The sequence below is a fragment of the Ambystoma mexicanum genome, chromosome 1q (assembly GCF_040938575.1).
Source record: "Ambystoma mexicanum isolate Mex_15411 chromosome 1q, UKY_AmexF1_1, whole genome shotgun sequence".
Lineage (NCBI taxonomy): Eukaryota > Metazoa > Chordata > Amphibia > Caudata > Ambystomatidae > Ambystoma > Ambystoma mexicanum.
Window position 1 is genome coordinate 1042534118 of NC_090922.1, and position 25984 is coordinate 1042560101.

Genomic DNA, 25984 nt, shown 5'->3' on the forward strand with positions numbered 1-25984 from the left:
AGAGACACACGGGGCATCAGCGGGGGGGTGGGCGGGGTGGAGAGAGACACACGGGGCGTGAGCGGGGATGGGGGGAGAGACACATGGTGCGTGAGCGGGGGGTGGGCGGGAGGGAGAGAGACACATGGGTCATGAGCGGGGGTGGGCGGGAGATGTAGACACACAGGGCATGGGCGGGGGTGGGCTTTGGGAGAGACACATGGGGCATGAGCGGGGGGTGGGCGGGAGGTCGAGACACATGGGGCATGAGCGGGGGAGGGGGGTGGGTAGGAGGGGTAGACACATGGGACATGAGCGGGGGGTGGGCGGGAGGGAGAGACACACGGGGCATGAGCGGCGGGTGGGCGGGAGGGAGAGACACACGGGGCATGAGCGGGGGTGGGGGGAGAGACACACGGGGCATGAGCAGGGGGGTGGGCGGGAGGGAGAGACACACAGGGTGTGAGCGGGGAGTGGACGGGAGGGTGAGAGACACACGGGGCATGAGCGGCGGTGGGGGAGAGACACACGGGGCATGAGCGGGGGGTGGGCGGGAGGTCGAGACACATGGGGCATGAGCGGGGGGTGGGCGGGAGGGAGAGACACACGGGGCATGAGCGGGGGGTGGGCGGGAGGTCGAGACACACGGGGCATGATCGGGGTGGGCGGGAGGGAGAGATACACGGGGCATGAGCGGGGGTGGGAGGGGGCGGGAGGGAGAGACACACGGTGCATGAGCGGGGGGTGGGTGGGAGCGAAAGACACACGGGCATGAGCGGGGGGTGGGTGGGAGGACGAGACACACGGGGCATGGGCGGGAGGGGGAGACACATAGGGCAAGAGCGGGGGTGGGCGGTTGGGGGAGACACACAGGGCATGAGCGGGGGTGGGCGGGAGGGGGAGAACCACCAGGCATGAGCGGGGGGTGGGCTTGAGGGGGAGACACACGGGGCATGAGCGGGGGGTGGGCAGGAGGCGTAGACACACGGGGGCATGAGCGGGGGGTGGGCGGTAGGTGTAGACACACAGGGCATGAGCGGGGGGTGGGAGTTAGGGGGAGACACACAGGGCATGAGCAGGGGGTGGGCGGGAGGGGAAGATACACGGGGCATGAGCGGGGGCTGGGTGGGAGGGAGAGACACACGGGGCATGAGCAGGGGGTGGGCTGGAGGGAGAGACACACGGGGCATGAGCGGCGGGTGGGCGGGAGTGAGAGACACACGGGGCATGAGCGGGGGGTGGGAGGGAGGGGGCATGAGCGGGGGTGGGGGGGAGGGGAGAGGCACACGGGGCATGAGCGGGGGTGGGGGGGGGGCATGAGCGGGGGTGGGGGGGAGGGGAGAGACACACGGGCATGAGCGGGGGTTGGGGAGAACAGGAGAGAGAAACTGGACATGAGCAGGGGGTGGGGGGCAACAGGAGACAGACACAGGGCAGAGCGGGGGGTGGGAGGGTACAGGAGACAGACACTGGGCATGAGCAGGGGGAGGTGGGGGGTACAGGAGACAGACACGGGGCATGAGCGGGGGGTGGGGGGCAACAGGGGAGAGACACGGGGCACGGAGCAGGACATTTCGGGGCGGCCGGTTCGGCCGGGACGATTTGGCGCGCCCGGTTCGGCGCAGGAGCCGGTTCGGCGTGGCACAGCACATAAATGTCCTGCAAGTTCTTCATGCACTGCCACGCAGAGTACACAGCCGGGCCCGCGAAGGTGGGGGCTGTGCTGCTTGGAGCAGTCTGCACCGAGCAGCACAGCCCCCACCCTCGTGAGCCCGGCAGATCAATTCTGCTCTGTGCGCCGCACCCCAATAGGGGTAGACACACGGGGCATGAGTGGGGGGTGGGCGGGAGGGGTAGACACATGGGGCATGAGCGGTGGGTGGGCGGGAGGGAGAGACACACGGGGCATGAGCGGGGGGTGGGCGGGAGGTAGAGACACACGGGGCATGAGTGGGGAGTGGGCGGGAGGGAGAGAGACACAAGGGGCATGAACGGGGGTGCGGGGAGGGGAGAGACACATGGGGCATGAGCGGGGGTGGGCGGGAGGGAGAGACACACGGGGCGTGAGCGGGGGATGGGCGGGAGGGAGAGACACACGGGGCGTGAGCGGGGGGTGGGCGGGAGGGAGAGACACACGGGGCATGAGCGGGGGGTGGGCGGGAGGAAGAGAGACACACGGGGCATGAGTGGGGGTGGGCGGGAGGGTTAGACACCTGGGGCATGAGCGGGAGGTGGGCGCAAGGGAGAGACACACGGGGCATGAGCAGGGGGTGGGCGGGAGGGAGAGACACACGGGGCATGAGCAGGGGGTGGGCGGGAGGGAGAGACACACGGAGCACGAGCGGGGGGTGGGCAGGAGGGAGAGACACACGGGGCATGAGCGGGTGGTGGGCGGGAGGGATAGACACAAGGGGCATGAGCGGGGGGTGGGCGGGATGGATAGACACACGGGGCATGAGCGGGGGGTGGGCGGGAGGGATAGACACACAGGGCATGAGCGGGGGTGGGGGGAAAGAAGGGAGACAATTGTTTAGGCATCTGGGGTCTTTTAGGACTGGAACTTCTAGAGGAGCCAGAGAGAGAAGCATTCTCAACAGACAATTTCTTCATTTCTAGCTCATACTTGAGCTCCATTTCTCTTAGCCTTAGTTCTTTGTCAGTTTGAGCATTAAGTTTCTTGTACTCTAATTCAAGTTTCATTTTCTCCAGTTCATAGTACTGAGGACCAAATGTGGGACCTGGCAAAGGCCCAGTAGGTACAGCTGGTAGAGCAGACAGAGGCCTAGAGGGAACATCTACAATAGTTTCATCCTCCTCTTCTGGTTCTGATCCAAGATCATCAATACTTTGTTCAATATCAATATCATTGCTGTTCTCTACATTTGCTGGAGTGTTAGGTTCCTCTGAACCATCATCCAGACTTTGGTTTTCTAACAACCTTTCTATTAGCTCCATTTTCTTTCCTTTAGTCATGAGATTCTTATGCTTACAGAGAAGTCTTAGACAATCAGCAGTTTTTGTAGCAAGGGACTCTTGACTATAACTTTCCATAGTAGACAGGTTAGAATATGACTTTTTCTTTTTGTGCTTTAAGCTTTGTGGTTAGTTGCACTAAGGTATCTCAAAAGTACACTAAAGTGTATGCTCAATACAAATCCCACCGCTGTACACCAGTGTTAGACAGAAACCTGTGCAGTTCCCTCTGGGACCACTGCAAAAGATTTAAGGCTACAGGTGTTTGGCAGTAAACCCACTTGGTAGCAGTCTGTACCACCCAGATGTACCTGGTAGCTGTGGCTGAGCAGTCAGACTTCCCTCAAGAAGAGTTAGGCAGTATACAGAGCATACATAATAGGTACAGAGGCACAGTAGTACAAGCAAACACTGACCAGAGCTAGGTGTAAAAGTATATAATTATTTATTTAAAAGACACACTCCTAAATTACACTAGCACAGAAAAGGTAAGTAAGTCAAAACACAGTCGCTATTACTTATATGTACATCCCTAGTTATTTGTTGGACAAGTCTAAGTTAACACCACTTATTTCCAAAAAGAGGTGAGCGCTTAACGTTAGATGGCACTCCAAAAAGTTAGTTAAAAAGGGAGGGAAAAAGGCAGAAATAATGAAAACAGCAAGGTAAAACACTTTTCAGAGATTCACAGTAAGTTTAGCAAGGCAGTCTATTGAGGAGCAAGGAAGTTCGGTTGCCAGGCCCACTCTAGGGAAAGCCAGGCGAAAAGATGCCCAAGATCACACAATGTCACAAGTCTTTACAGGTGAGTAGAAAAGGGTTTTCTCAGTTAAGAAAAGTTTAGTTAGGGTGTCCCAGGCTTACCCAGGGTCGAGAGCCGAGGGTTAAATCTACCCCGTACAATCGGTGGCAAGGGAAGCTGGGCGGAACACGGTACCTTTAAAATGGAAAGGATCCTCCAGCGGTGGCAGTTGTTCCTGGTAGTGGGTGCAAGTCACGGCGTCGTCCAGAGGAGGAGAAGATCTCGTCGTGGAGGAAAGCTGGAGGTCGTTGCACTACCAGGGAAGAAACCAGCCGTGGAGTTTTTCCGGTTAAAATGATGTTACCCTTCTTTCGCGGTTGAGGTAAAAAGTGGTATCCCGGTTGCCGGGGTGCTTGGCACAGGCAAGGCGGCCACAAGATGCTTCAGGGCGGCGAAAAGGAGGCAGAAACTGGTTGTCCCCACCAGTCAAGGGAAGAAGACTCTCCGGCGGGAGATCTTCTCTGTCGTCGGGAAAAGTGGTGAGACGGTTCCGCAGGGCTCCACCGGTGGTGTCGTCTTGGTAGGTCGGCTCGGCTTCTCCCTCTTCGGCTTCTTAGGTCCTGTGGCGACTTCTGAAGAACCAGTCCCAAAAACCCTGCTTTTATGCAGCAAACCCCCATTCATACAGCCTAGCTGTCACTCAAACATGCTAAGTGGTGAGCGGGTGGCTCACCACCTGGGCCAATAACACCAGAGTGCGACATGAGTTGGCAAGGCAACTCTGTCCAGGGTGCCTAAACCCCCTCCCACACACCCTGTGGTACCCAGACAGAATGGCACCACTTTGGAGGGCTTCTGTGCAGAAGCCTGCCAAAAGTGGAACAAAGGCTCGACTCGGGTTCAGGGTTACTGAAATGAACCTAGACGCCATTTTGGCGGCGAGTTCTGGCAAAAAATCCCAACCAGTGAATTTATATTAAATAAATAAACTGGCGGTATCTTTAACATTGCACCAAAAAGTGGTGCATTAAAATCAATGGGAAATCCCATTGGGAAATATTCCGGTGGAATATTTCCGTGGTATCCACTGCCACCAGCCAGAAACTCGGCGAGGGGGGACGGGACAGTACCCCCTCGACAACGGACCCAGGGGCAATCTAATTGCCCCTACCAGTACTTCCACAGTATGATGGTTTGTACTGGTTAAGTTCCTAAATTAGGACTAGTAAAGTCAATGGTGACTTTACAGACCCAGGGAGACAGTAGTCAGTCCCAGGGTGTGGAGTCTATGTTTGGGGGTCTCTAGGACACCCCTGTGTTACTGCACTGAGGGTGCTGTGTAACACACATTCAAAAACCAATGATAGCCTATGGGAAAAAATACCCCATAGCCCATAAGCACATAGTAAGTCACAGAAACACTCTCAAGTCATGTCCAAGAGTGAGGGTAAAAGAGTCTCACTCTTGGCAGGAGAAAAAAATAAACCCCAAAAATCCAGCAAAGCTGCTGGGGGACTCACTAGGTTAGGAAATCCAGCCTAAACAGAGAATTCTCCCTAACAGTGGGCGTGAGGGGAAAGACACACGGGGCATGAGTGGGGGGTGGCCGGGAGGGGAGAGACACACGGGGCGTGAGCGGTTGGTGGGCGGAAGGGGAGAGACACATGGGGCATGAGCGGGGGGTGGGCGGGAGGGGAGAGACACACGGGGCATGAGCGGGGGTGGGCAGGAGGGGAGAGACACACGGGGCATGAGTGGGAGGTGGGCGGGAGGGGAGAGACACACGGGGCATGAGCGGGGGGTGGGCGGGATACAAGAGACACACGGGGCATGAGCGGGGCGTGGGCGGGAGGGGAGAGACGCACGGGGCATGAGCGGGGGGTGGGCGGGAGGGGAGAGACACACGGGGCATGAGCGGGGGTGGGGGGAGGGGAGAGACACACGGGGCATGAGCGGGGGCCGGGGAGGGGAGAGACACACGGGGCATGAGCGGGGGTGGGGGGTAGGGAGAGAAACACACGGGGCATGAGCGGGGGTGGGCGGGAGGGATAGACACACGGGGCATGAGCGAGGGGTGGGCGTTAGGGATAGACACACGGGGCGTGAGCAGGGTGTGGGGGGTGGGTAGGAGGGGTAGACACACGGGGCATGAGCGGGGGGTGGGCGGGAGGGGTAGACACATGGGCCATGAGCGGGGGGTGGGCAGGAGGGGTAGACACACGACGGGGCATGAGCGGGGGGGGCAGGAGGGAGGGGGGCATGAGCGGGGGTGAGGGGGAGGGAAGAGACACATGGGGCATGAGCGGGGGGTGGGCGGGAGGGAGAGACACACGGGGCATGAGCAGGGGGTGGGCTGGAGGGAGAGACACACGGGGCATGAGCGGGGGGTGGGCGGGAGTGAGAGACACACAGGGCATGAGCGGGGGGTGGGCAGGAGGGAGAGACACACGGGCTTGAGCGGTGGGGTGGGCTGGAGGGAGAGACACACGGGGCATGAGCGGGGGGTGGGCGGGAGTGAGAGACACACGGGCATGAGCGGCGGTGGGGGGAGAGACACACGGGGCATGAGCAGGAGGTGGGCGGGAGGGAGAGAGACACATGGGGCATGAGCGGGGGTGGGGGAAGAGACACACGGGGTATGAGCGGGGGGTGGGTGGGAGGGAGAGAGACACACCGGGCATGAGTGGGGGGTGGGCGGGAGGGGTAGACAGATGGGGCATGAGCGGGGGTTGGGCGCAAGGGAGAGACACACGGGGCATGAGCAGGGGGTGGGCGGGAGGGAGAGACACACGGAGCACGAGCGGGGGGTGGGCAGGAGGGAGAGACACACGGGGCATGAGCGGGGGCTGGGCGGGAGGGAGAGACACACGGGGCATGAACGGGGGGTGGGCAGGAGGGAGAGACACACGGGGCATGAGCGGGGGTGGGCGGGAGGGAGAGACACACGGGGCATATGCGGGGGGTGGGCAGGAGGGGAGAGACACACGGGGCATGAGTGGGGGGTGGCCGGGAGGGGAGAGACACACGGGGCATGAGCGGGGGGTGGGCGGGAGGGGAGAGACACACGAGGCATGAGCAGGGGGTGGGCGGGAGGGGAGCGACACACGGCGCATGAGCGGGTGGTGGGCGGGAGGGGAGAGACACACGGGGCATGAGCGGGGGGTGGGCGGGAGGGGAGAGACACACAGGGCATGAGCGGGTGTGGACAGGAGGGGAGAGACACACGGGGCTTGAGCGGTGGGTGGGCGGGAGGGGGAGACACACGAGGCATGAGTGGGGGCGGGCGGGAGGGGGAGACAAACGGGGCATGAGCGGGGGGTGGGCGGGAGGGGTAGACACACGGGGTATGAGCGGGTGGTGGGCGGGAGGTGTAGACACACGGAGCACAAGCGGGGGGTGGGCTTGAGGGATGATCAGGGGGTGGGCGGGAGGGGTAGACACACGGGGCATGAGCGGGGGTGGGCGGGAGGGGTGGGCATGAGCGGGGTGTGGGCGGGAGGGGTAGACACACGGGGCATGAGCGGGGGTGGGCGGGAGGGGTAGACACACGAAGCATGAGTGGGGGTGGGCAGGAGGGGTAGACACACGGGGCATGAGCGGGGGGTGGGCGGGAGGGGTAACACACGGGGCATGAGCTGGGGGTGGGCGGGAGGGGTAGACAAACGGGTCATGAGCGGGGGGTGGGTGCTAGGGGTAGACACACGGGGCATGGGAGGGGGGTGGGCAGTCGGGGTAGACACACGGAGCATGAGCGGGAGGGGTAGACACACGGGGCATGAGCGGGGGGTGGGCGGGAGGGGTAGACACACGGGGCATGAGCGGGGGGTGGGCGGGAGGGAAAGAGACACACAGGGCATCATGAGCGGGGGTGGGGGGAGAGACACACAGGGCATGAGAGGGGGTGGGCGGGAGGGAGAGAGACACACGGGCATGAGTGGGGGTGGGCGGGAGATGTAGACACACAGGGCATGAGCGGGGGGTGGGCGGGAGGGAGAGACGCATGGGGCATGAGCGGTGGGTGGGCGGGAGGGAGAGACACACGGGGCATGAGCGGGGTGTGGCCGGGAGGGAGAGACACACGGGGCATGAGCAGCGGGTGGGCGGGAGGGAGAGACACACGGGGCATGAGCGGGGGGTGGGGGAGAGACACACAGGGCATGAGCAGGGGGTGGGCGGGAGGCAGAGACGCACGGGGCGTGAGTGGGGGGTGGGCGTGAGGGTGAGAGACACACGGGAAATGAGCGGCGGTGGGGGGAGAGACACATGGGGCATGAGCTGGGGGTGGGCGGGATTTCGAGACACACGGGGCATGAGCAGGGGGTGGGCGGGAGGGAGAGAGACACATGGGGCATGAGCGGGTGTGGGGGGGGAGACACACGGGGCATGAGCGGGGGGTGGGCGGGAGGGAGAGAGACACACGGGGCATGAGTGGGGGGTGGGCGGGAGGGGTAGACACATGGGGCATGAGCGGGGGGTGAGCGCAAGGGAGACACACACAGCGCACGAGCAGGGGGTATGCAGGAGGGAGAGACACACGGAGCACGAGCGGGGGGTGGGCAGGAGGGAGAGACACACGGGGCATGAGCGGGGGTGGGCGGGAGGGAGAGACACACGGGGCATGAACGGGGGGTGGGGGGAGAGACACACGGGGCATGAGCGGGGGGTGGGCGGGAGGGAGAGAGACACACGGGGCATGAGTGGGGGGTGGGCGGGAGGGGTAGACACATGGGGCATGAGCGGGGGGTGAGCGCAAGGGAGAGACACACAGGGCACGAGCAGGGGGTATGCAGGAGGGAGAGACACACGGAGCATGAGCGGGGGGTGGGCGGGAGGGAGAGACACACGGGGCATGAGCGGTGGGTGGGCGGGAGGGAGAGACACACGGGGCATGAGCGGGGTGTGGCCGGGAGGGAGAGACACACGGGGCATGAGCAGCGGGTGGGCGGGAGGGAGAGACACACGGGGCATGAGCGGGGGGTGGGGGAGAGACACACGGGGCATGAGCAGGGGGTGGGCGGGAGGCAGAGACACACGGGGCGTGAGTGGGGGGTGGGCGGGAGGGTGAGAGACACACGGGACATGAGCGGCGGTGGGGGGAGAGACACACGGGGCATGAGCTGGGGGTGGGCGGGATTTCGAGACACACGGGGCATGAGCAGGGGGTGGGCGGGAGGGAGAGAGACACATGGGGCATGAGCGGGTGTGGGGGGGGAGACACACGGGGCATGAGCGGGGGGTGGGCGGGAGGGAGAGAGACACACGGGGCATGAGTGGGGGGTGGGCGGGAGGGGTAGACACATGGGGCATGAGCGGGGGGTGAGCGCAAGGGAGAGACACACAGGGCATGAGCAGGGGTGGGCGGGAGGGAGAGACACACGGGGCATGAACGGGGGGTGGGCGGGAGGGGAGAGACACACGGGGCATGAGCGGGGGGTGGGCGGGAGGGGAAGATACACGGAGCACAAGCGGGGGGTGGGCTTGAGGGATGATCAGGGGGTGGGCGGGAGGGGTAGACACACGGGGCATGAGCGGGGGTGGGCGGGAGGGGTGGGCATGAGCGGGGTGTGGGCGGGAGGGGTAGACACACGGGGCATGAGCGGGGGGTGGGCGGGAGGGGTAGACACACGAAGCATGAGTGGGGGTGGGCAGGAGGGGTAGACACACGGGGCATGAGCGGGGGGTGGGCGGGAGGGGTAGACAAACGGGTCATGAGCGGGGGGTGGGCGGGAGGGGTAGACAAACGGGTCATGAGCGGGGGTGGGTGCTAGGGGTAGACACACGGGGCATGGGAGGGGGGTGGGCAGTCGGGGTAGACACACGGAGCATGAGCGGGAGGGGTAGACCCACGGGGCATGAGCGGGGGGTGGGCGGGAGGGGTAGACACACGGGGCATGAGCGGGGGGTGGGCGGGAGGGAGAGAGACACACGGGGCATCATGAGCGGGGGTGGGGGGGGAGACACACAGGGCATGAGAGGGGGGTGGGCGGGAGGGAGAGAGACACACGGGCATGAGTAGGGGTGGGCGGGAGATGTAGACACACAGGGCATGAGCGGGGGGTGGGGGGGAGGGAGAGACACACGGGGCATGAGCAGGGGTGTGGCCGGGAGGGAGAGACACACGGGGCATGAGCAGCGGGTGGGCGGGAGGGAGAGACACACGGGGCATGAGCGGGGGGTGGGGGAGAGACACACGGGGCATGAGAAGGGGGTGGGCGGGAGGCAGAGACACACGGGGCGTGAGTGGGGGGTGGGCGGGAGGGTGAGAGACACACGGGACATGAGCGGCGGTGGGGGGAGAGACACACGGGGCATGAGCTGGGGGTGGGCGGGATTTCGAGACACACGGGGCATGAGCAGGGGGTGGGCGGGAGGGAGAGAGACACATGGGGCATGAGCGGGTGTGGGGGGGAGACACACGGGGCATGAGCGGGGGGTGGGCGGGAGGGAGAGAGACAGACGGGGCATGAGTGGGGGGTGGGCGGGAGGGGTAGACACATGGGGCATGAGCGGGGGGTGAGCGCAAGGGAGAGACACACAGGGCACGAGCAGGGGGTATGCAGGAGGGAGAGACACACGGAGCACGAGCGGGGGGTGGGCAGGAGGGAGAGACACACGGGGCATGAGCGGGGGTGGGCGGGAGGGAGAGACACACGGGGCATGAACGGGGGGTGGGCGGGAGGGAGAGACACACGGGGCATGAGCGGGGGTGGGCGGGAGGGAGAGACACACGGGGCATATGCGGGGGGTGGGCAGGAGGGGAGAGACACACGGGGCATGAGTGGGGGGTGGCCGGGAGGGGAGAGACACATGGGGCATGAGTGGGGGGTGGCCGGGAGGGGAGAGACACACGGGGCATGAGCGGGGGGTGGGCGGGAGGGGAGAGACACACGAGGCATGAGCGGGGGGTGGGCGGGAGGGGAGCGACACACGGCGCATGAGCGGGTGGTGGGCGGGAGGGGAGAGACACACGGGGCATGAGCGGGGGGTGGGCGGGAGGGGAGAGACACACAGGGCATGAGCGGGTGTGGACGGGAGGGGAGAGACACACGGGGCTTGAGCGGTGGGTGGGCGGGAGGGGGAGACATACGAGGCATGAGTGGGGGCGGGCGGGAGGGGGAGACACACGGGGCATGAGCGGGGGGTGGGCGGGAGGGGTAGACACACGGGGCATGAGCGGGGGTGGGCGTAAGGGATGAGCAGGGGGTGGGCGGGAGGGGTAGACACACGGGGCATGAGCGGGGGGGGCGGGAGGGGTGGGCATGAGCGGGGTGTGGGCGGGAGGGGTAGACACACGGGGCATGAGCGGGGGGTGGGCGTAAGGGATGAGCAGGGGGTGGGCGGGAGGGGTAGACACACGGGGCATGAGCGGGGGGTGGGCGGGAGGGGTGGGCATGAGCGGGGTGTGGGCGGGAGGGGTAGACACACGGGGCATGAGCAGGGGGTAGGCGGGAGGGGTAGACACACGGGGCATGAGTGGGGGTGGGCAGGAGGGGTAGACACACGGGGCATGAGCGGGAGGTGGGCGGGAGGTGTAGACACACGGGGCATGAGCTGGGGGTGGGCGGGAGGGGTAGACAAACGGGTCATGAGCGGGGGGGTGGGTGCTAGGGGTAGACACAGGGGGCATGGGAGGGGGGTGGGCGGTCGGGGTAGACACACGGAGCCTGAGCGGGAGGGGTAGACACACGGGGCATGAGCGGGGGTGGGCGGGAGGGGTAGACACACGGGGCATGAGCGGGGGGTGGGCGGGAGGGAGAGAGACACACGGGGCATCATGAGCGGGGGCTGGGCGGGAGGGAGAGAGACACACGGGGCATGAGCGGGGGTGGGGAGAGAGACACACGGGGCATGAGAGGGGGTGGGCGGGAGATGTAGACACACGGGGCATGAGCGGGGGGTGGGCGGGAGGGAGAGACACACGGGGCATGAGCGGTGGGTGGGCGGGAGGGAGAGACACACGGGGCATGAGCGGGGGGTGGGCGGGAGGGAGAGACACACGGGGCATGAGCAGCGGGTGGGCGGGAGGGAGAGACACACGGGGCATGAGCGGGGGGTGGGGGAGAGACACACGGGGCATGAGCAGGGGGTGGGCGGGAGGCAGAGACACACGGGGCGTGAGTGGGGGGTGGGCGGGAGGGTGAGAGACACACGGGACATGAGCGGCGGTGGGGGGAGAGACACACGGGGCATGAGCTGGGGGTGGGCGGGATTTCGAGACACACGGGGCATGAGCAGGGGGTGGGCGGGAGGGAGAGAGACACATGGGGCATGAGCGGGTGTGGGGGGGAAACACAGGGGGCATGAGCGGGGGGTGGGCGGGAGGGAGAGAGACACACGGGGCATGAGTGGGGGGTGGGCGGGAGGGGTAGACACATGGGGCATGAGCGGGGGGTGAGCGCAAGGGAGAGACACACAGGGCATGAGCAGGGGGTATGCAGGAGGGAGAGACACACGGAGCACGAGCGGGGGGTGGGCAGGAGGGAGAGACACACGGGGCATGAGCGGGGGTGGGCGGGAGGGAGAGACACACGGGGCATGAACGGGGGGTGGGCGGGAGGGAGAGACACACGGGGCATGAGCAGGGGTGGGCGGGAGGGAGAGACACACGGGGCATATGCGGGGGGTGGGCAGGAGGGGAGAGACACACGGGGCATGAGTGGGGGGTGGCCGGGAGGGGAGAGACACATGGGGCATGAGCGGGGGGTGGGCGGGAGGGGAGAGACACACGAGGCATGAGCGGGGGGTGGGCGGGAGGGGAGCGACACACGGCGCATGAGCGGGTGGTGGGCGGGAGGGGAGAGACACACGGGGCATGAGCGGGGGGTTGGCGGGAGGGGAGAGACACACAGGGCATGAGCGGGTGTGGACGGGAGGGGAGAGACACACGGGGCTTGAGCGGTGGGTGGGCGGGAGGGGGAGACACACGAGGCATGAGTGGGGGCGGGCGGGAGGGGGAGACACACGGGGCATGAGCGGGGGGTGGGCGGGAGGGGTAGACACACGGGGCATGAGCGGGGGTGGGCGGGAGGGGTAGACACACGGGGCATGAGCGGGTGGTGGGCGGGAGGTGTAGACACACGGAGCACAAGTGGGGGGTAGGCGTACGGGATGAGCAGAGTGTTAGCTGGGAGTTGTAGACACACGGGGCATGAGCGGGGGTGGGCGGGAGGGGTGGGCATGAGCGGGGTGTGGGCGGGAGGGGTAGACACACGGGGCATGAGCAGGGGGTGGGCGGGAGGGGTAGACACACGGGGCATGAGTGGGGGTGGGCAGGAGGGGTAGACACACGGGGCATGAGCGGGGGGTGGGTGGGAGGGATAGACACACGGGGCATGAGCATGAGCTGGGGGTGGGCGGGAGGGGTAGTCAAACGGGTCATGAGCGGGGGGGTGGGTGCTAGGGGTAGACACACGGGACATGGGAGGGGGGTGGGCGGTCAGGGTAGACACACGGAGCCTGAGCGGGAGGGGTAGACACACGGGGCATGAGCGGGGGTGGGCGGGAGGGGTAGACACACGGGGCATGAGCGGGGGTGGGCGGGAGGGAGAGAGACACACGGGGCATCATGAGCGGGGGCTGGGCGGGAGGGAGAGAGACACGCGGGGCATGAGCGGGGGTGGGGGGAGAGACACACGGGGCATGAGAGGGGGGTGGGCGGGAGGGAGAGAGACACACGGGCATGAGTGGGGGTGGGCGGGAGATGTAGACACACGGGGCATGAGCGGGGGGTGGGCGGGAGGGAGAGACACACGGGGCATGAGCGGTGGGTGGGCGGGAGGGAGAGACACACGGGGCATGAGCGGGGGGTGGGCGGGAGGGAGAGACACACGGGGCATGAGCAGCGGGTGGGCGGGAGGGAGAGACACACGGGGCATGAGCGGGGGGTGGGGGGAGAGACACACAGGGCATGAGCAGGGGGTGGGCGGGAGGGAGAGACACACGGGGCATGAGCGGGGGGTGGGTGGGAGGGATAGACACACGGGGCATGAGCGGGGGTGGGGGGGAAAGAAGGGAGACACGGGGTATGAGCGTGGAGTGGGGGGGAAAAGGAAGACACAGGGCATGAGCGGGGTGGGGGAAAGAATGGAGACACGGGGCATGAGCGGGGGGTGGGGGGAACAAGAGGTCAACAAGGGGCATCATAGGAGGGTGTGACAAGTGGAAGACACGTGGCATGAGCAGGGGGTGGGGGGAACAGGAGGAAGACACGGGGCAAGAGCGGGGGGTGGGGGGTACAGGAGACAGACACGGGGCATGACTAGGGGGTGGGGGCAACAGGAGAGAGACACGGTGCATGAGCTGGGGTGGGGAGAACAGGAGACAGACACGGGGCATGAGCGGGGGGTGGGGGAACAGGAGACAGACACGGGGCATGAGCGGGGGGTGGGGGGAACAGGAGACAAACACTGGGCATGAGCGGGGGGGTGGGTGTCAACAGGAGAGAGACACAGGCTATGAGCGGGCGGTGGGGGGTACAGGAGACAGACACGGGTCATGAGCGTGGGGGATGTGGGGGGGTTACAGGAGACAGACACGGGGCATGAGCGGGGGGGGTGGGGGGCAACAGGAGAGAGACACGGGGCACGGAGCAGGACATTTCGGGCGGCCGGTTCGGCCCGGTTTGGCACGGCCGGTTCGGCGCAGGAGCCGGTTCGGCACGGCGTGACAGCCCACGCCGACTTGGCCGCACATAAATGTCCTGCAAGTTTGTCATGCAGGCACCACAGCCATGCAGAGTACACAGCCAGCCCTGCGAAGGTGGGGGCTGTGCAGCACAGCCCCCACCCTCGTGAGCCCAGCAGATCAATTCTGCTCTGTGCGCCGCACCCCAGTAGGGGTAGACACACGGGGCATGAGCGGGGGGTGGGCGGGAGGGGTAGACACACGGGGCATGAGCGGTGGGTGGGCGGGAGGGGTAGACACACGGGGCATGAGCGGGGGGTGGGCAGGGGGGGTAGACACACGGGGCATGAGCGGGGGGTGGGCGGGAGGGGTAGACCGGGGGGTGGGCAGGAGGGGTAGACACACGGGGCATGAGCGGGGGGGCAGGAGGGAGGGGGGCATGTGCGGGGGTGAGGGGGAGGGAAGAGACACATGGGGCATGAGCGGGGGGTGGGCGGGAGGGGTAGACAAACGGTGCATGAGCGCGGGGGTGGGTGCTAGGGGTAGACACATGGGGCATGGGCGGGGGGTGGTAGGGAGGGGTAGACACACGGGGCATGAGCGGGGGAGTGGGCGGGAGGGCTAAACACCCGGGGCATGAGCGGGGGGGTGGGCGGGAGGGGTAGACACACGGGGCATGAGCTGGGGGGTGGGCGGGAGGGGTAGACACACAGGGCATGAGCGGGGGGTGGGCGGGAGGAGCAGACACACGGGGCATGAGCGGATGGTGGGCGGGAGGGAGAGAGACACACAGGGCATGAGCGGGGGGGTGGGCGGAAGGGAGAGAGACACACGGGGCGTGAGTGGGGGTGGGAGGAGAGACACACGGGGCGTGAGCGGGGGGTGGATGGGAGGGAGAGAGACACATGGGGCATGAGCGGGGGTGGGCGGGAGATGTAGACAAACAGGGCATGGGCAGGGTGGGCGGGAGGGAGAGACACATGGGGCATGAGCGGGGGGGTGGGCAGGAGGGAGAGACACACGGGGCATGAGCGGGGGTGGGCGGGAGGGAGAGACACACGGGACATGAGCGGCGGGTGGGCGGGAGGGTGAGACACATGGGGCATGAGCGGGGGTGGGGGGAGAGAACACGGGGCATGAGCAGGGGGGTGGGCGGGAGGGAGAGACACACGGGGTGTGAGAGGGAATGGGCGGGAGGGTGTGAGACACACGGGGCGTGAGCGGCGGTGGGGGGGAGACACACGGGGCATGAGCGGGGGTGGGCGGGAGGGAGAGACACACGGGGCATGCGCGGGGGGGTGGGAGGGAGGGAGAGACACACGGGGCATGAGCGGGGGGTGGGCGGGAGCGAGAGACACACGAGGCATGATCGGGGGTGGGCGGGAGGGAGAGATACATGGGGCATGAGCAGGGGGTGGGCGGGAGGGAGAGACACACGGGGCATGAGGGGGGGTGGGTGGGAGCGAAAGACACACGGGGCATGAGCGGGAGGTGGGTGGGAGGGGAGAGACACACGGGGCATGAGCGGGGGGGTGGGAGGGAGGGAGAGACACACGGGGCATGAGCAGGGGGGTGGGCGGGAGGGAGAGACACACGGGGTGTGAGAGGGAATGGGCGGGAGGGTGTGAGACACATGGGGCGTGAGCGGCGGTGGGGGGGAGACACACGGGGCATGAGCGGGGGTGGGCGGGAGGGAGAGACACACGGGGCATGCGCGGGGGGGTGGGAGGGAGGGAGAGACACACGGGGCATGAGCGGGGGGTGGGCGGGAGCGAGAGACACACGAGGCATGATCGGGGGTGGGCGGGAGGGAGAGATACATGGGGCATGAGCAGGGGGTGGGCGGGAGGGAGAGACACACGGGGCATGAGGGGGGGTGGGTGGGAGCGAAAGACACACGGGGCATGAGCGGGAGGTGGGTGGGAGGGGGAGACACACGGGGCATGGGCGGGAGGGGGAGACACACGGGGCATGAGCGGGGGTGGGGGGGAGGGGAGAGACACACGGGGCATGAGCGGGGGTGGGGGGGAGGGGAGAGACACACGGGGCATGAGCGGGGGCCGAGGGAGGGGAGAGACACACGGGGCATGAGCGGGGGTGGGGGGTAGAGAGAGAGAGACACACGGGGCATGAGCGGGGGGTGGGCGGGAGGGATAGACACACGGGGCATGAGCGGGGGGTGGGAGGGAGGGATAGACACACGGGGCATGAGCAGGGTGTGGGGGGTGGGTAGGAGGGGTAGACACACGGGGCATGAACGGGGGGTGGGCGGGAGGGGTAGACACATGGGGCATGAGCGGGGGGTGGGCAGGAGGGGTAGACACACGGGGCATGAGCGGCGGGGCAGGAGGGAGGGGGGCATGAGCGGGGGTGATGGGGAGGGAAGAGACACATGGGGCATGAGCGGGGGGTGGGCGGGAGGGAGAGACACACGGGGCATGAGCGGGTGGTGGGCGGGAGGGGTAGACAAACGGGGCATGAGCGGGGGGGTGGGTGCTAGGGTTAGACAGATGGGGCATGGGCGGGGGGTGGGAGGGAGGGGTAGACACACGGGGCATGAGCGGGGGGTGGGCGGGAGGGAGAGACACACGGGGCATGAGCGGGGCTTGGGCGGGAGGGAGAGACACACGGGGTATGAGCGGGGGGTGGGCAGGAGGAAGAGACAAACGGGTTATGAGCGGGGGGTGGGCAGGAGGGATAGACACACGGGGCATGAGCGGGGGGTGGGCGGGAGGGATAGACACACGGGGCATGAGCGGGGGGTGGGCGGGAGGGATAGACACACGGGGCATGAGCGGGGGATGGGTAGGGGGGATAGACACATGGGGCATGTGCGGGGGTGGGGGGAAAGAAGGGAGACACGGGGTATGAGCGTGGAGTGGGGGGGAAAAAGGAAGACACAGGGCATGAGCGGGGTGGGGGAAAGAAGGGAGACACGGGGCATGAGCAGGGGGTGGGGGGAACAAGAGGTCAACAAGGGGCATCATAGGAGGGTGTGACAAGTGGAAGACACGGGGCATGAGCAGGGGGTGGGGGAACAGGAGGAAGACACGGGGCAAGAGCAGGGGGTGGGGGGTACAGGAGACAGACACAGGGCATGACTAGGGGGTGGGGGCAACAGGAGAGAGACACGGTGCATTAGCGGGGGTGGGGAGAACAGGAGACAGACACGGGCATGAGCGGGGGGTGGGGGAACAGGAGACAGACACGGGGCATGAGCGGGGGATGGGGGGACAGGAGACAAACAGTGGGCATGAGCGGGGGGGTGGGGGTCAACAGGAGAGAGACACAGGCTATGAGCGGGGGGTGGGGGGTACAGGAGACAGACACGGGTCATGAGCGGGGGGGAGGTGGGGGGATTACAGGAGACAGACACGGGGCATGAGCGGGGGGGTGGGGGGCAACAGGAGAGAGACACGGGGCACGGAGCAGGACATTTCGGGACGGCCGGTTCGGCCCGGGACGATTTGGCGCGGCCGGTTCGGCGCAGGAGACGGTTCGGCATGGCGTGACAGCCCACGCCGAATTGGCCGCACATAAATGTCCTGCAAGTTTTTCATGCAGGCACCACAGCCATGCAGAGTACACAGCCAGCCCCACGAAGGTGGGGGCTGTGCAGCACAGCCCCCACCCTCGTGAGCCCAGCAGATCAATTCTGCTCTGTGCGCCGCACCCCAGTAGGGGTAGACACACAGGGCATGAGCAGGGGGTGGGCGGGAGGGGTAGACACACGGGGCATGAGCGGGCGTTGGGCGGGAGGGGTAGACACACAGGGCATGAGCGGGGTGTGGGGGGTGGGCAGAAGGGGTAGACACACAGGGCATGAGCGGGGGGTGGGTGGGAGGGGTAGACACATGGGGCATGAGCGGGGGGTGGGCAGGAGGGGTAGACACACGGGGCATGAGCGGGGGGGCAGGAGGGAGGGGGGCATGTGCGGGGGTGAGGGGGAGGGAAGAGACACATGGGGCATGAGCGGGGGGTGGGGGGTAGGGAGAGACACACGGGGCATGAGCGGGGGTGGGCGGGAGGGGTGGACAAACGGTGCATGAGTGGGGGGGTGGGTGCTAGGGGTAGACACATGGGGCATGGGTGGGGGGTGGGCGGGAGGGGTAGACACACAGGGCATGAGCGGGGGGTGGGCGGGAGGAGTAGACACACGGGGCATGAGTGGATGGTGGGCGGGAGGGAGAGAGACACACGGGGCATCAGCGGGGGGGTGGGCGGGGTGGAGAGAGACACACGGGGCGTGAGCGGGGATGGGGGGAGAGACACATGGTGCGTGAGCGGGGGGTGGGCGGGAGGGAGAGAGACACATGGGTCATGAGCGGGGGTGGGCGGGAGATGTAGACACACAGGGCATGGGCGGGGGTGGGCTTTGGGAGAGACACATGGGGCATGAGCGGGGGGTGGGCGGGAGGTCGAGACACATGGGGCATGAGCGGGGGAGGGGGGTGGGTAGGAGGGGTAGACACATTGGACATGAGCGGGGGGTGGGCGGGAGGGAGAGACACACGGGGCATGAGCGGCGGGTGGGCGGGAGGGAGAGACACACGGGGCATGAGCGGGGGTGGGGGGAGAGACACACGGGGCATGAGCAGGGGGGTGGGCGGGAGGGAGAGACACACAGGGTGTGAGCGGGGAGTGGACGGGAGGGTGAGAGACACACGGGGCATGAGCGGCGGTGGGGGAGAGACACACGGGGCATGAGCGGGGGATGGGCGGGAGGTCGAGACACATGGGGCATGAGCGGGGGGTGGGCGGGAGGGAGAGACACACGGGGCATGAGCGGGGGGTGGGCGGGAGGTCGAGACACACGGGGCATGATCGGGGTGGGCGGGAGGGAGAGATACACGGGGCATGAGCGGGGGTGGGAGGGGGCGGGAGGGAGAGACACACGGTGCATGAGCGGGGGGTGGGTGGGAGCGAAAGACACACGGGCATGAGCGGGGGGTGGGTGGGAGGACGAGACACACGGGGCATGGGCGGGAGGGGGAGACACATAGGGCAAGAGCGGGGGTGGGCGGTTGGGGGAGACACACAGGGCATGAGCGGGGGTGGGCGGGAGGGGGAGAACCACCAGGCATGAGCGGGGGGTGGGCTTGAGGGGGAGACACACGGGGCATGAGCGGGGGGTGGGCAGGAGGCGTAGACACACGGGGGCATGAGCGGGGGGTGGGCGGTAGGTGTAGACACACAGGGCATGAGCGGGGGGTGGGAGTTAGGGGGAGACACACAGGGCAAGAGCAGGGGGTGGGCGGGAGGGGAAGATACACGGGGCATGAGCGGGGGCTGGGTGTGAGGGAGAGACACACGGGGCATGAGCAGGGGGTGGGCTGGAGGGAGAGACACACGGGGCATGAGCGGCGGGTGGGCGGGAGTGAGAGACACACGGGGCATGAGCGGGGGGTGGGAGGGAGGGGGCATGAGCGGGGGTGGGGGGGAGGGGAGAGGCACACGGGGCATGAGCGGGGGTGGGGGGGAGGGGGCATGAGCGGGGGTGGGGGGGAGGGGAGAGACACACGGGCATGAGCGGGGGTTGGGGAGAACAGGAGAGAGAAACTGGACATGAGCAGGGGGTGGGGGGCAACAGGAGACAGACACAGGGCAGAGCGGGGGGTGGGAGGGTACAGGAGACAGACACTGGGCATGAGCAGGGGGAGGTGGGGGGTACAGGAGACAGACACGGGGCATGAGCGGGGGGTGGGGGGCAACAGGGGAGAGACACGGGGCACGGAGCAGGACATTTCGGGGCGGCCGGTTCGGCCGGGACGATTTGGCGCGCCCGGTTCGGCGCAGGAGCCGGTTCGGCGTGGCACAGCACATAAATGTCCTGCAAGTTCTTCATGCACTGCCACGCAGAGTACACAGCCGGGCCCGCGAAGGTGGGGGCTGTGCTGCTTGGAGCAGTCTGCACCGAGCAGCACAGCCCCCACCCTCGTGAGCCCGGCAGATCAATTCTGCTCTGTGCGCCGCACCCCAATAGGGGTAGACACACGGGGCATGAGTGGGGGGTGGGCGGGAGGGGTAGACACATGGGGCATGAGCGGTGGGTGGGCGGGAGGGAGAGACACACGGGGCATGAGCGGGGGGTGGGCGGGAGGTAGAGACACACGGGGCATGAGTGGGGAGTGGGCGGGAGGGAGAGAGACACAAGGGGCATGAACGGGGGTGCGGGGAGGGGAGAGACACATGGGGCATGAGCGGGGGTGGGCGGGAGGGAGAGACACACGGGGCGTGAGCGGGGGATGGGCGGGAGGGAGAGACACACGGGGCGTGAGCGGGGGGTGGGCGGGAGGGAGAGACACACGGGGCATGAGCGGGGGGTGGGCGGGAGGAAGAGAGACACACGGGGCATGAGTGGGGGTGGGCGGGAGGGTTAGACACCTGGGGCATGAGCGGGAGGTGGGCGCAAGGGAGAGACACACGGGGCATGAGCAGGGGGTGGGCGGGAGGGAGAGACACACGGGGCATGAGCAGGGGGTGGGCGGGAGGGAGAGACACACGGAGCACGAGCGGGGGGTGGGCAGGAGGGAGAGACACACGGGGCATGAGCGGGTGGTGGGCGGGAGGGATAGACACAAGGGGCATGAGCCGGGGGTGGGCGGGATGGATAGACACACGGGGCATGAGCGGGGGGTGGGCGGGAGGGATAGACACACAGGGCATGAGCGGGGGTGGGGGGAAAGAAGGGAGACAATTGTTTAGGCATCTGGGGTCTTTTAGGACTGGAACTTCTAGAGGAGCCAGAGAGAGAAGCATTCTCAACAGACAATTTCTTCATTTCTAGCTCATACTTGAGCTCCATTTCTCTTAGCCTTAGTTCTTTGTCAGTTTGAGCATTAAGTTTCTTGTACTCTAATTCAAGTTTCATTTTCTCCAGTTCATAGTACTGAGGACCAAATGTGGGACCTGGCAAAGGCCCAGTAGGTACAGCTGGTAGAGCAGACAGAGGCCTAGAGGGAACATCTACAATAGTTTCATCCTCCTCTTCTGGTTCTGATCCAAGATCATCAATACTTTGTTCAATATCAATATCATTGCTGTTCTCTACATTTGCTGGAGTGTTAGGTTCCTCTGAACCATCATCCAGACTTTGGTTTTCTAACAACCTTTCTATTAGCTCCATTTTCTTTCCTTTAGTCATGAGATTCTTATGCTTACAGAGAAGTCTTAGACAATCAGCAGTTTTTGTAGCAAGGGACTCTTGACTATAACTTTCCATAGTAGACAGGTTAGAATATGACTTTTTGTGCTTTAAGCTTTGTGGTTAGTTGCACTAAGGTATCTCAAAAGTACACTAAAGTGTATGCTCAATACAAATCCCACCGCTGTACACCAGTGTTAGACAGAAACCTGTGCAGTTCCCTCTGGGACCACTGCAAAAGATTTAAGGCTACAGGTGTTTGGCAGTAAACCCACTTGGTAGCAGTCTGTACCACCCAGATGTACCTGGTAGCTGTGGCTGAGCAGTCAGACTTCCCTCAAGAAGAGTTAGGCAGTATACAGAGCATACATAATAGGTACAGAGGCACAGTAGTACAAGCAAACACTGACCAGAGCTAGGTGTAAAAGTATATAATTATTTATTTAAAAGACACACTCCTAAATTACACTAGCACAGAAAAGGTAAGTAAGTCAAAACACAGTCGCTATTACTTATATGTACATCCCTAGTTATTTGTTGGACAAGTCTAAGTTAACACCACTTATTTCCAAAAAGAGGTGAGCGCTTAACGTTAGATGGCACTCCAAAAAGTTAGTTAAAAAGGGAGGGAAAAAGGCAGAAATAATGAAAACAGCAAGGTAAAACACTTTTCAGAGATTCACAGTAAGTTTAGCAAGGCAGTCTATTGAGGAGCAAGGAAGTTCGGTTGCCAGGCCCACTCTAGGGAAAGCCAGGCGAAAAGATGCCCAAGATCACACAATGTCACAAGTCTTTACAGGTGAGTAGAAAAGGGTTTTCTCAGTTAAGAAAAGTTTAGTTAGGGTGTCCCAGGCTTACCCAGGGTCGAGAGCCGAGGGTTAAATCTACCCCGTACAATCGGTGGCAAGGGAAGCTGGGCGGAACACGGTACCTTTAAAATGGAAAGGATCCTCCAGCGGTGGCAGTTGTTCCTGGTAGTGGGTGCAAGTCACGGCGTCGTCCAGAGGAGGAGAAGATCTCGTCGTGGAGGAAAGCTGGAGGTCGTTGCACTACCAGGGAAGAAACCAGCCGTGGAGTTTTTCCGGTTAAAATGATGTTACCCTTCTTTCGCGGTTGAGGTAAAAAGTGGTATCCCGGTTGCCGGGGTGCTTGGCACAGGCAAGGCGGCCACAAGATGCTTCAGGGCGGCGAAAAGGAGGCAGAAACTGGTTGTCCCCACCAGTCAAGGGAAGAAGACTCTCCGGCGGGAGATCTTCTCTGTCGTCGGGAAAAGTGGTGAGACGGTTCCGCAGGGCTCCACCGGTGGTGTCGTCTTGGTAGGTCGGCTCGGCTTCTCCCTCTTCGGCTTCTTAGGTCCTGTGGCGACTTCTGAAGAACCAGTCCCAAAAACCCTGCTTTTATGCAGCAAACCCCCATTCATACAGCCTAGCTGTCACTCAAACATGCTAAGTGGTGAGCGGGTGGCTCACCACCTGGGCCAATAACACCAGAGTGCGACATGAGTTGGCAAGGCAACTCAGTCCAGGGTGCCTAAACCCCCTCCCACACACCCTGTGGTACCCAGACAGAATGGCACCACTTTGGAGGGCTTCTGTGCAGAAGCCTGCCAAAAGTGGAACAAAGGCTCGACTCGGGTTCAGGGTTACTGAAATGAACCTAGACGCCATTTTGGCGGCGAGTTCTGGCAAAAAATCCCAACCAGTGAATTTATATTAAATAAATAAACTGGCGGTATCTTTAACATTGCACCAAAAAGTGGTGCATTAAAATCAATGGGAAATCCCATTGGGAAATATTCCGGTGGAATATTTCCGTGGTATCCACTGCCACCAGCCAGAAACTCGGCGAGGGGGGACGGGACAGTACCCCCTCGACAACGGACCCAGGGGCAATCTAATTGCCCCTACCAGTACTTCCACAGTATGATGGTTTGTACTGGTTAAGTTCCTAAATTAGGACTAGTAAAGTCAATGGTGACTTTACAGACCCAGGGAGACAGTAGTCAGTCCCAGGGTGTGGAGTCTATGTTTGGGGGTCTCTAGGACACCCCTGTGTTACTGCACTGAGGGTGCTGTGTAACACACATTCAAAAACCAATGATAGCCTATGGGAAAAAATACCCCATAGCCCATAAGCACATAGTAAGTCACAGAAACACTCTCAAGTCATGTCCAAGAGTGAGGGTAAAAGAGTCTCACTCTTGGCAGGAGAAAAAAATAAACCCCAAAAATCCAGCAAAGCTGCTGGGGGACTCACTAGGTTAGGAAATTCAGCCTAAACAGAGAATTCTCCCTAACAGTGGGCGTGAGGGGAGAGACACACGGGGCATGAGTGGGGGGTGGCCGGGAGGGGAGAGACACACGGGGCGTGAGCGGTTGGTGGGCGGAAGGGGAGAGACACATGGGGCATGAGCGGGGGGTGGGCGGGAGGGGAGAGACACACGGGGCATGAGCGGGGGTGGGCAGGAGGGGAGAGACACACGGGGCATGAGTGGGAGGTGGGCGGGAGGGGAGAGACACACGGGGCATGAGCGGGGGGTGGGCGGGATACAAGAGACACACGGGGCATGAGCGGGGCGTGGGCGGGAGGGGAGAGACGCACGGGGCATGAGCGGGGGGTGGGCGGGAGGGGAGAGACACACGGGGCATGAGCGGGGGTGGGGGGAGGGGAGAGACACACGGGGCATGAGCGGGGGCCGGGGAGGGGAGAGACACACGGGGCATGAGCGGGGGTGGGGGGTAGGGAGAGAAACACACGGGGCATGAGCGGGGGTGGGCGGGAGGGATAGACACACGGGGCATGAGCGAGGGGTGGGCGTTAGGGATAGACACACGGGGCGTGAGCAGGGTGTGGGGGGTGGGTAGGAGGGGTAGACACACGGGGCATGAGCGGGGGGTGGGCGGGAGGGGTAGACACATGGGCCATGAGGGGGGGGTGGGCAGGAGGGGTAGACACACGACGGGGCATGAGCGGGGGGGGCAGGAGGGAGGGGGGCATGAGCGGGGGTGAGGGGGAGGGAAGAGACACATGGGGCATGAGCGGGGGGTGGGCGGGAGGGAGAGACACACGGGGCATGAGCAGGGGGTGGGCTGGAGGGAGAGACACACGGGGCATGAGCGGGGGGTGGGCGGGAGTGAGAGACACACAGGGCATGAGCGGGGGGTGGGCAGGAGGGAGAGACACACGGGCTTGAGCGGTGGGGTGGGCAGGAGGGAGAGACACACAGGGCATGAGCGGGCGGTGGGCGGTAGGGGTGGGCATGAGCGGGGGGTGGGTGGGAGGGATGAGCAGGGGGAGGCCGGGAGGGTTAGACACACGGGGCATGAGCGGGGGTGGGCGGGAGTAGTGGGCATGAACGTGGTGTGGGCGGGAGGGGTAGACACACGGGGCATGAACGGGGGGTGGGCGGGAGGGGTAGACACACGGGGCATGAGCGGGGGGTGGGCGGGAGGGGTAGACACACGGGGCATGAGTGGGGGGTGGGCGGGAGGGAGAGAGACACACGGGGCATGAGCGGGGGTGGGGTGAGAGACACACGGGCATGAGCGAGGGTGGGCGGGAGGGGTAGACACACGGGGCATGAGCGGGGGGTGGGTGGGAGGGGTAGACACACAGGGCATGAGCGGGGTGTGGGGGGTGTTCGGGAGGGGTAGACACACGGGGCATGAGCGGGGGGTAGGCGGGAGGGGTAGACACATGGGGCATGAGCGGGGGGTGGGCAGGAGGGGTAGACACACGGGGCATGAGCGGGGGTGGGAGGGAGGGGGGCATGAGCGAGGGGGAGGGAAGAGACACACGGGGCATGAGCGAGGGGTGGGCGGGAGGGAGAGACACATGGGGCATGAGCGGGGGGTCGGCAGGAGGGAGAAACACACGGGGCATGAGCGGGGGGTGGGCGGGAGGTCAAGACACACGGGGCATGAGCGGGGGGTGGGCGGGAGGGAGAGACACACGGGGCATGAGCGGGGGGTGGGCGGGAAGGGTAGACACACGGGGCATGAGCGGGGGGGTGGGCGGGAGCGGTAGACACACGGGGCATGAGCGGGGGGTGGGCGGGAGGGGTAGACACACGGGGCATGAGCGGGGTGTGGGGGGTGGGCGGGAGGGGTAGACACACGGGGCATGAGCGGGGGGTGGGCGGGAGGGGTAGACACATGGGGCATGAGCGGGGGGTGGGCAGGAGGGGTAGACACACGGGGCATGAGCGGGGGTGGGAGGGAGGGGGCATGAGCGAGGGGGAGGGAAGAGACACACGGGGCATGAGCGAGGGGTGGGCGGGAGGGAGAGACACACGGGGCATGAGCAGGGGGTGGGCGGGAGGGAGAGACACATGGGGCATGAGCGGGGGGTGGGCGGGAGGGTGAGACACATGGGGCATGAGCGGGGGGTGGGCAGGAGGGGAGAGACACATGGGGCATGAGCGGGGGGTGGGCGGGAGGGTGAGACACATGGGGCATGAGCGGGGGGTGGGCAGGAGGGGAGAGACACACGGGGCATGAGTGGGGGGTGGGAGGGAGAGACAC